Source organism: Arachis duranensis, chromosome 1 (genome assembly GCF_000817695.3).
Source record: "Arachis duranensis cultivar V14167 chromosome 1, aradu.V14167.gnm2.J7QH, whole genome shotgun sequence".
Taxonomy (NCBI): domain Eukaryota; kingdom Viridiplantae; phylum Streptophyta; class Magnoliopsida; order Fabales; family Fabaceae; genus Arachis; species Arachis duranensis.
The window spans coordinates 59,733,077-59,743,494 of record NC_029772.3 but is presented as its reverse complement, the minus strand read 5'-3'; positions in this window follow the sequence as shown (position 1 = coordinate 59,743,494).

The window sequence follows — 10,418 nt, the reverse complement described above, 5'->3', positions numbered from 1 at the left end:
GCCGATTCAAACACCTCAGGGTGCTGCTTAGAGGAGATTGCAGAGACTTAGACACCCCGGACTCCACTTCCTTCACCAACACAGGGAGCCATGACGGCCCCGACTGTGGAGACACTGCCACCAGCCCACCGTTGTTCCTGACAGATGGCTCCAAGGACGGTGCAAAGCTTTAAGTGTGGGGAGGTCAGTCAGTACCTAACTTCCAGAGGTAATTTCTCTTCCCTAGCACCAATAAATTAAGATATTTTAGTTAGATTTTTTTTCTTTTATAGAATAGGATAAATTGCATAGTAATAGGTTAGTTGCATGCACGTTCTACTTGATTGAAAAGACAATAAGTTTCTTCTAAAAAGATATCTTTGGAACAAAATTTCACTAATTTTAATAAAAATTTTATGATAAATTTGCTTGAAGCTATATTTGGAACATGATTTTTGAGCTAAAGAACACACAACCTTTGAAGATTTGAGCCTTTACGCTTGGTTACATTATTTAACCATAATTATTTTATTCTTGTGTGTTTACTTCTCTATGATTGCAATCTAAATTTTGTTTCATCCTATATGTCCAATAGTTATTATGTTTATATGCTTGCATGTGATTAAGGCCATTATTTATTTAAACTCACTTATCCAAATTAAGCCTACCCTTTTTAATTACCTTTGTTAACCACTTTGAGCCTTTAAATCCCATTTGTTCTATATTTTACCACATTACTAGCCTTAAGCAGAAAAATAATTGTATATCCCAAATTGAATCTTTGGTTAGCTTAAGATAGAATTGTGTATGCTAGTTAAGTATGGGAATTTGTGGGAACAAAAGTTATTAAGGGAATATGTCATGATAATACAATGGGAATTCGGATACCTACTCATGTGAAGCTATAAGAATTAAAAATCTATGTGCATTGATAAATTAAAAAAATCATCAATAAATAAATAAGGGGGCAAAATTACCCCAATGTTAAATTAAAAATTTTCAAAGATCAATGCACATATGATAAAATTGATAGATGAGTATGAAATGTAAAAGGGAATTCTGGGTAGCTAGGTATGAATTCTAAGGTTATATAAAATATATAGGTTGGGTTAAAGCTTGGGTTAATTAAAGATTCAATTTATAAGCTCACTTAACCATATATGTATCCCTACCCTTACCTTGGCCCCATTACAACTTGAAAAGACCTCATGATGTTTGCATTGGCATATTAATTGTTGTTGATTGGTTAGGAGAAAAACAAAAGTTAGAAAGCATGATTAGAGAAGGATAGAGTGATTACCCTATACACTAGAGAGATTAGAGCGTACATACATCATCAGTGAGGGTTCAATGCTTAAATTTCCATGTTCCCTGCTTTCATGAGCTATCTTCTTGCACTTTTATCTGTCTTACTGTATAATGATAGAATTAGCGGAATTTGATTTGTAATTGTTTGAAGAGCTTATTTACTTTTGATCAAGTGGGCAAGAATCATATAGTTGCATTCATATATATAGGTTGCATTGCATTGCATGAGTTTCTACATGTTCATACTTATTTACCTTATCTCCTTCAATTAAGCATGAGGACATGCTAATGTTTAAGTGTCGGAAGGTTGATAAACCACTATTTTATGGTTTATATTGTGTTTAATTGTGTGGTTTTATCATGATCCTTACCCACTTATTCATTAATTTAGCATGCATTTATATTTACTTCCTGAAATTATTACATGGTTGAAAACTGCTTCCTAGAGACTTTTTAATTATGCATTTTAGTTCTCCTTTATCCCATTCGATGCCGTGATCTGTGTGTTAAGTGTTTCAGGCTTTATAGGGCATGGATGAAATGGAGATTGGAAAGGAAGCTAGCAAAATTGGAAGGAACACAAGAAATTGAGGAGATAACCAGCGAGAAGTGACACGGCCGCATGGCTCACGCGTTCGCGTGAAAGAGGCAAAATCGCAGTGACGCGGCCGCATGGCTCACGCGACCGCGCGGAATGGAAAAGCACAAGTGACGCGGAGGCGTGGACGACGCGAACGCGTGGCAGGGAGAAACGCGAATGACGCGTCCGCATGGATGACGCGATCGCGTGACGTGCGCGATCTGCATAATCTGCAGATTCCGCTGGGGGCGATTTTGGGCCCCGTTTTGAACCAGTTCTTGGCCCAGAACAGCAGACTAGAGCCAGAGAACATGTAGAAACCAGAGACAACATTCATTCTACACAGTTTTAGTTTGGAGATCTAGTTTTTACTCCTTTTCTAGGTTTTTCTCTCTACACATTTGATAGTTTTTAGGATTTTATTTTTCTATCACTTTTTGCATTAGGATATTGAGAAGAGTTATTACCTCATCAAGACTTCGTCATTCTAGTTTGTTTTCTTTACTTGGCTTTACTCTTCCATATGCTTTGCTTTGTTAATTTTACCATTGGAATATTATTAGGATTTATTTAATACAAGGATTACTTTTATTTTTATTTGATTGTTTTGATTTTTATTTACAATGTCTTTCTTTAATTCCTTTTTATATGTTATGAATTTTACATTCACAATGAGCGAGTAGTTCCCTAACTTGATGGGGAGTTGATTGAAAGGAACCAATTGAGTTGGAAGGCTTAAAAGAAAGATTGTAATTGGGTTATTGTTGGCTTGCCCTCCAGTCACTAATGCCAATCCCTTTTAATTAAGTGGGTTGCAACTTGTGAACGGGCATAGCATCCTAACTTGTTTGACTTTCCCTTACCTAGTAAGAGATAATTAAACAGGATAACATCTAATTATCAATTAATCTAGAGAGTAATCCAACAATAGCGGGACTTCCAACTAATTAACTCCCAGTTAAGGCTTTTATTTACATTATTCAAATTCTCCAATTTAATTCCCTGTTTACTCAACTCAACTTTTTTGAAAACATCAGATTAATAAAATAGCACACTTTTCTGCATCTCGTTGGGAGACGACCTGGGATTCATACTCCCAGTATTTAAAATTTAAATTTCTGTGACACCTTTCTAAATTGATAAGTGGATTTCTGGTGAGTTAAGAACTATACTTGCAACGTACACATTTTAATAATTTTTAATTCACCAATTTCTGCCACATCAAAGTGTTTGCAATCTAATATCTCTAGTGTTTGAGGGTCGATTCTCTCAATTCTCTACTAATCTTGCTTTCTAAGGCTTGTTCTTCTTCTACCAATCAACACATATTCAATGCATGGATATACATATCAAGAGGTTTTTTCAAGGGTTGTAATGGGTGATGCCAGGGCATCTTGGCTAGTGTCACTGACCTTTTCTTTACTGTTTTAGGGTAGTTTCATGCATTTTCTTAGTAAATAAGAAAGTTTTGGATAAAAATATACTTACACCTTGATTCAAGCAAACATTGTGAACTTTACATGGTTTCATGAGAATTATGCAGGAATTTAATGATAAAATGGATAATGCATGATCTCATGCCTTGGAACAGAGCTTTGATGCACTTTATTTGCTTGATTTCAGGACAAAGGAAGCAAGGAAGAGCCACGTTAGTAGCCACGTTAATCTAATTAACGTGACCACTAACGTGGAATGGGAATAAGCTTGTAGCATTAATGGAAAAAGTGATCGCCAATAACGCCTTCGAAGCCATCATAGCCCACATTAGTTGCCACGTTAATTACATTAACGTGGTAGCTAACGTAGAGGAGAAGGAGAGCTCCAACATTAGTGGTAAAAGTGAATACCACTAACATTCCAAAAAGGCACATTTAGCCACGTTAAGAGTCACATTAATCCAATTAATGTGAACTCTAACGTGGGAGGAGAAAGCAATCGCCAACGTTATTGACACTCACCTTTGTCACTAACGTTGGAGATGGCAATCACCACCACGTTAGTGGTCACGTTAATGTAATTAATGTGAGGCACTAATGTGGGAAGGAGGGGCATTTGGAGTGTTAGTGACAAAGGTAAGTGTCACTAACGCTCTCGAAGCTTAGGCATGCCCACGTTAAGGGCCACGTTAGTTACACTTACGTGGATCACTAACGTGGGGAAAAGAGGCAAAGAGCAACGTTATTGGATAAGGTGAATGCCAATAACGTTTGCGAAGGACCAAGAGGCAATGTTAGTGGTCACGTTAGTACCACTAACGTTGAAGTTAACTGGTGCACGAATTTGTAAATCACACTTTTCACAACTCGTACCACTAACCAGCAAGTGCACTGGGTCGTCCAAGTAATACCTTACGTGAGTAAGGGTCGAATCCCACGGAGATTGTTGGCTTGAAGCAAGCTATGGTTATTTTGTAACTCTTAGTCAGGATAATAATAATTCTCAGTTTTGATTGGTAGTAAATAAAAAGCATGGATTAAATAATACTTGTTATGCAATAATGGAGAATATGTTGGAGTTTTGGAGATGCTTTGTCTTCTGAATCTCTGCTTCCCCCTGTCTTCTTCTTCACGCACATAAGGTTCCTCCTATGGCAAGCTATGTGTTGGTGGATTACCGTTGTCAATGGCTACCATCCGTCCTCTCAGTAAAAATGGTCCAGGTGCGCTGTCATCGCATGGCTAATCATCTGTCGGTTGTCACTCATGCTGGAATAGGATTCATTGATCCTTTCGCGTCTGTCACTACGCCCAACTCTTGTGAGTTTGAAGCTCGTCACAGTCATTCAATCCCTGAATCCTACTCAGAATACCACAGACAAGGTTTAGACTTTTCGGATTCTCAAGAATGCTGCCAATGGATTTTAGCTTATACCACGAAGATTCTGATTAAGGAATCCAAGAGATACTCATTCAATCTAATATAGAACGGAGGTGGTTGTCAGAAATGCGTTCATAGGTTGAGAATGGTGATGAGATTCATAGAACATTCATCATATTGAAGTGCGAATGAGTATCTTAGATAGAAACAAGCGTGTTTGAGTGAAAAACAGAAATAATTGCATTAATTCATCGAGACACAGCAGAGCTCCTCACCCCCAACAATGGAGTTTAGAGACTTATGCCGTCAAAGAGTACCAAGTTCAGATCTTAAAGGTAGCGTTTGTTTTGAGGTACTGGAACAGAGACTGAGAGACTGAGACATAGTATCATGTTTGTTGGCTCAGAGACTGGTACTAAAATTTCTGTCTCTGTCCCTAAAATTTCAGTATTTCAGTACCTCCAAAAAGTAGGGACACATGGGACTGAAATTTTTAGAGAGGGTGACTGAAATTTTAATAACATTTTATACCTAAAATACCCTCATTTCAATTAATTAATTCCAATTTTATCCTTTGTACAAATTAAATTAGAGTTTTATTCTTATTTCAATTTCTATCTCTTACTTTGCACCAAACAGAATATTGAAATTTATTTCAGTCTCTGTCTCTTAGTCTCAATCTCTCCGTCTTAGTCTTTTAGTCTTTGTCTCTCTACCAAACGCTACCAAAATGTCATGAGATACAAAATAAATCTCTAAAAGTTGTTTAAATGCTAAACTAGTAACCTAGGTTTACAGAAAATGAGTAAACTGAGATAGATAGTGCAGATATCCACTTCTGGGGCCCACTTGGTGTGTGTTGGGGCTGAGACTTGAGCTTTTCACGTGCCTAGGATGTTTCTGGAGTTAAACGCCAAGTTGTAACCTGTTTTGGGCGTTTAACTCCGACTTGTAACCTGTTTCTGGCATTTAACACCAGAATGGAACATGGAACTGGAATTAAACGCCATTTTACAACGTTTATCTTCGAGCAAAGTATGGACTATTAGATATTGATGGAAAGCCCTGGATGTCTACTTTCCAACGCAATTAAGAGCGCACCAATTAAACTTATGTAGCTCCCAAAAATCTATTTCGAGTGCAGAGATGTCAGAATCCAACAGAATCAGCAGTCCTTTTTCAGCCTGAATCAAATTTTTGCTCAGATCCCTCAATTTTAGCCAGAAAATACCTGAAATCACAGAAAAACACACAAACTCATAGTAAAGTCCAGAAATATGAATTTTGCATGAAAACTAATAAAAACATACTAAAAAGTAGCTAGAACCTACTAAAAACTACATGAAATTACCCCCAAAAAGCGTATAAAATATCCGCTCATCACAACACCAAACTTAAACTGTTGCTTGTCCTCAAGCAACTAGATAAATAAAATAGGATAAAGAGAAATCAAGAAGCAATAATATCTCAGAGTTTTAAGTGAAGCTCAGATTCTAATTAGATGAGCGGGACTAGTAGCTTTTTGCTTCCGAACAGTTTTGGCATCTCACTTTATCCTTTGAAATTCAGAATGATTGGCATCCATAGGAACTCAGAATTCTGATAATGTTATTGGTTCTCCTATTTTAGTATGTTGATTCTTGAACACAGTTATTTATGAGTCTTGGCTGTGACCCTAAGCATTTTGTTTTCCAGTATTACCATCAGATACATAAATGCCACAGATACCTAACTGGGTGAACCTTTTCAGATTGTAACTCAGCTTTGCTAAAGTCCCCAGTTAGAGGTGTCCAGAGTTCTTAAGCACACTCTTTTGCTTTAGATCACGACTTTAACCACTCAGTCTCAAGTTTTTCACCTGGACCTTCATGACACAAGCACATGGTTAGGGACAGCTTGATTTAGCCGCTTAGGCCAGGATTTTATTCCTTTTATGCCCTCCTTTCCATTGATGCTCAAAGCCTTGGATCCTTTTTGCCCTTGCCTTTTGGTTTAAAGGGCTATTGGCTTTTTCTACTTTTTTCTCTCTTTTTTTCACTACTTTTTCTTGCTTCAAGAATCAATTTCATGATTTTTCAGATCATCAATAACATTTCTCTTGTTCATCATTCCTTCAAGTGCCAACAAATTTAACATTCATAAACTCCACCATCAAAATTATGCACTGTTCAAGTATTCATTCAGAAGACAAAAAGTATTGCCACCACATATAAATAATTTGAATTTATCTTATTAAAAACTCAAAAAACATATTGCCTCCTTATTCTAAAAATCTGCTATTTTATTCATGTTTGATGATGATGAGAAAAATAAATTATAGCTTAATTGGAGATAAAATCAAAATAGAGATACTAATTACTACTACTCATATATAACTTCTAAGGTAAATTCCTAATAATAACAATTATCACAGAGTTAAGGCTAAGATTAGGACTCAACAACCTTTATTTTGGGAAGTGGATGCTCCTTTAGTCTGTGGGGTGCTTGGCCCTTCAAGAGATAGCTTCTAACGCTTCAGTTCCTTCAGTTCACGCCCTTGCTCTTCTTGTTCCCCAAGCAGCTTGCAAAGCATGCTATTTTGATTTTTCTGTTCTTCCATTAGTTGGTCCATAGCTTCTTGTAACTTGGTAACAGATGCTTCAAGACGCTCCCAGTATTCAATTTGAAGGATTTTCGAGAGGAACTCCTGTGCTTTCCTCTTGATGGGGTTGTCCTTCACTTGTTGTCCTTCCATTGAATTTTTGGTGATTGGTTGCTCAACTACGATATATTCATTTACTCCCATCTTTACCCCAGCATCTTTACATAGCATAGAGATTAAGCTTGGATAAGCCAATTTGGCATCTTTGGAGTTCTTGTTTGCAATTGTGTAAAGTTCACAAGAAATCAGCTGATGAACTTTCACTTCTTTTCCCAACATAATGCAATGGATCATTACTGCTCTTTTGATGGTGACTTCAGAGTGGTTGCTAGTGGGAAGTATAGAATGCCCAACGAAGTCCAGCTAGCCTCTGGCGACTGGTTTGAGATCTCCTCTCTTGAGTTGGTTTGGGACACCCTTTGTGTTGGTTGTCCACTTGGTTCTAGGGAGGCATATGTCCTCTAGAATTTCGTCCAAGCTCTTATTTGTTCTCATCATTCGCCTATTAAAGGAGTCTGGGTCATCTTGCAGTTGAGGCAGCTTGAAGATCTCTCTTATTTTGTCAGGGTGGAGGTGAACAATCTTCCCTCTGACCAGAGTTCGATAGTCATAGAAGGCGGCTCCAGCTAATCTCTGCCTGTCTGTTTGCCACAGATTAGAGTAGAATTCCTGAACCATGTTTCTTCCCACCTTTGTTTTAGGATTAGCTAGGATTTCCCAGCACCTGTTTTGAATTTGCTCTTGGATCTCCGGATATTCATCTTCTTTCAGATCGAATTTAACTTCCGGGACCCATTATTTTGTAGTAATGGTTTGAATGTTCTTTGGTTAAGAACTTCTCTTGATTCCAAAGTGGTTTTAGAATATTCTCTTTCTTACCTCTTGGAGTGGTTTGTTTTCCCTTAGGAGCCATGATCTTAGTGGGTATTGGTTTAGTGATTGATGAGCGGATAATTTATACGCTTTTTGGCATTGTTTTTAGAAAGTTTTTAGTAGGATCTAGCTACTTTTATGGATATTTTTATTAGTTTTTTATGTAAAATTCATATTTCTGGACTTTACTATGAGTTTGTGTATTTTTCTGTGATTTCAGGTATTTTCTGGCTGACATTGAGGGACCTGAGCAAAACTCTGATAAAAGGCTGTCAAAGGACTACTGATGCTATTGGATTCTGACCTCCCTGCACTCGAAATGGATTTTCTGGTGCTACAGAACTCAAAATGGTGTGATCTTAACGACGCAGACTGGCGCTCAACGCTAGTTCCATGCTGCATTCTAGAGTCAAACGCCAGAAACACGTCACGAACCAGAGTTGAACGCCAAAAACACGTTACAACGTGGTGTTCAACTCCAAGAGAAGCCTCTGCACGTGTAAAGCTCAAGCTCAGCCCAAGCACACACCAAGTGGGCCCCGGAAGTGGATTTTTGTATAAATTACTTACTTCTGTAAACCCTAGTAGCTAGTCTAGTATAAATAGGACATTTTACTATTGTATTAGACATCTTTGGATTATTTTTGGATTACCATATGATCCTTTGATCTCGTTCAGGGGGGCTGGCCATTCGGCCATGCCTGGACCATCACTTATGTATTTTCAACGGTGGAGTTTCTACACACCATAGATTAAGGGTGTGGAGCTCTGCTGTACCTTGAGTTTTAATGCAATTACTACTATTTTCTATTCAGTTCAGCTTATTCTTGTTCCAAGATATCCGTTGCACTTCAACCTGATGGATGTGATGATCTGTGACACTCATCATCATCCATTCTTATGAACACGTGATTGACAACCACTTCCGTTCTACCTTAGAACGAGCGCATATCTCTTGGATTCCTTAATCAGAATCTTCGTGGTATAAGCTAAAATTGATGGTAGCATTCATGAGAATCTGGAAAGTCTAAACCTTCTCTGTGGTATTCCGAGTAGGATTCAGGGATTGAATGACTGTGACGAGCATCAAACTCGCGATTGTTGGGCGTGATGACAAACGCAAAAGAATCAATGGATTCTATTCCAACATGATCGAGAACTGACAGATGATTAGCCGTGCTGTGATAGAGCATTTGGACCATTTTCACTAAGAGGATGGGATGTAGCCATTGACAACGGTAATGTCCTACATACAGCTTGCCATGGAAAGGAGTAAGAAGGATTGGATGAAGGCAGTAGGAAAGCAGAGATTCAGAAGGAGCACAACATCTTCATACGCCTATCTGAAATTCCCACCAATGATCTACATAAGTATCTTTATCTTTATTTTATGTTTTATTTATTATTATTTCTGAAAACCAATATAATCATTTAAATTCGCCTAACTTAGATTTACAAGATGACCATAGCTTGCTTGATACCAACAATCTCCGTGGGATCGACCCTTACTCACGTAAGGTTTATTACTTGGACGACCCAGTACACTTGCTGGTTAGTTGTGCGAAGTTGTGAAGAAATTGCTGAGTTAGTAGATGCGCATACCAAGTTGAACGCCATTGATAGAGATCACAATTTCGTGCACCAAGTTTTTGGCGCCGTTGCTGGGGATTGTTCGAGTTTGGACAACTGACGGTTCATCTTGTTGCTCAGATTAGGTAATTTTCTTTTTGTTTTATTTTCAAAAATCTTTCAAAAATTTATCACCTGTTTTTGAAAATTTTTCAAAATTTTTAAGAATGGATTATAGAGTTTCATAAAGCATGTTGAAGCTTGGCTGGCTGTAAAGCCATGTCTAAATTCTTTTGGACTGAGGCTTCAACTAATCACCACAATGCATGTAATGCCCTGCTGAAGCTTGGCTGGCTATTAAGCCATGTCTAATTTCTGGACCAGAGCTTTAGACTAACATTGAAAGATTCCTGGAATTCTTCTAAAAAATTTTGAATTTCTTATTTTCTTTTTCCTATATGTTTTTCAAAAAAAAAAATAAAAGAAAATACAAAAAAAATCATAAAATCATAAAAATCAAAAATATTTTGTGTTGCTTGTTTGAGTCTAGAGTCAATTTTTAAGTTTGGTGTCAATTGCATATTTTTATTTTTCTAAAAATTTTCGAAAATTCGTGCATGTGTTCTTCATGATCTTCAAGTTGTTCTTGGT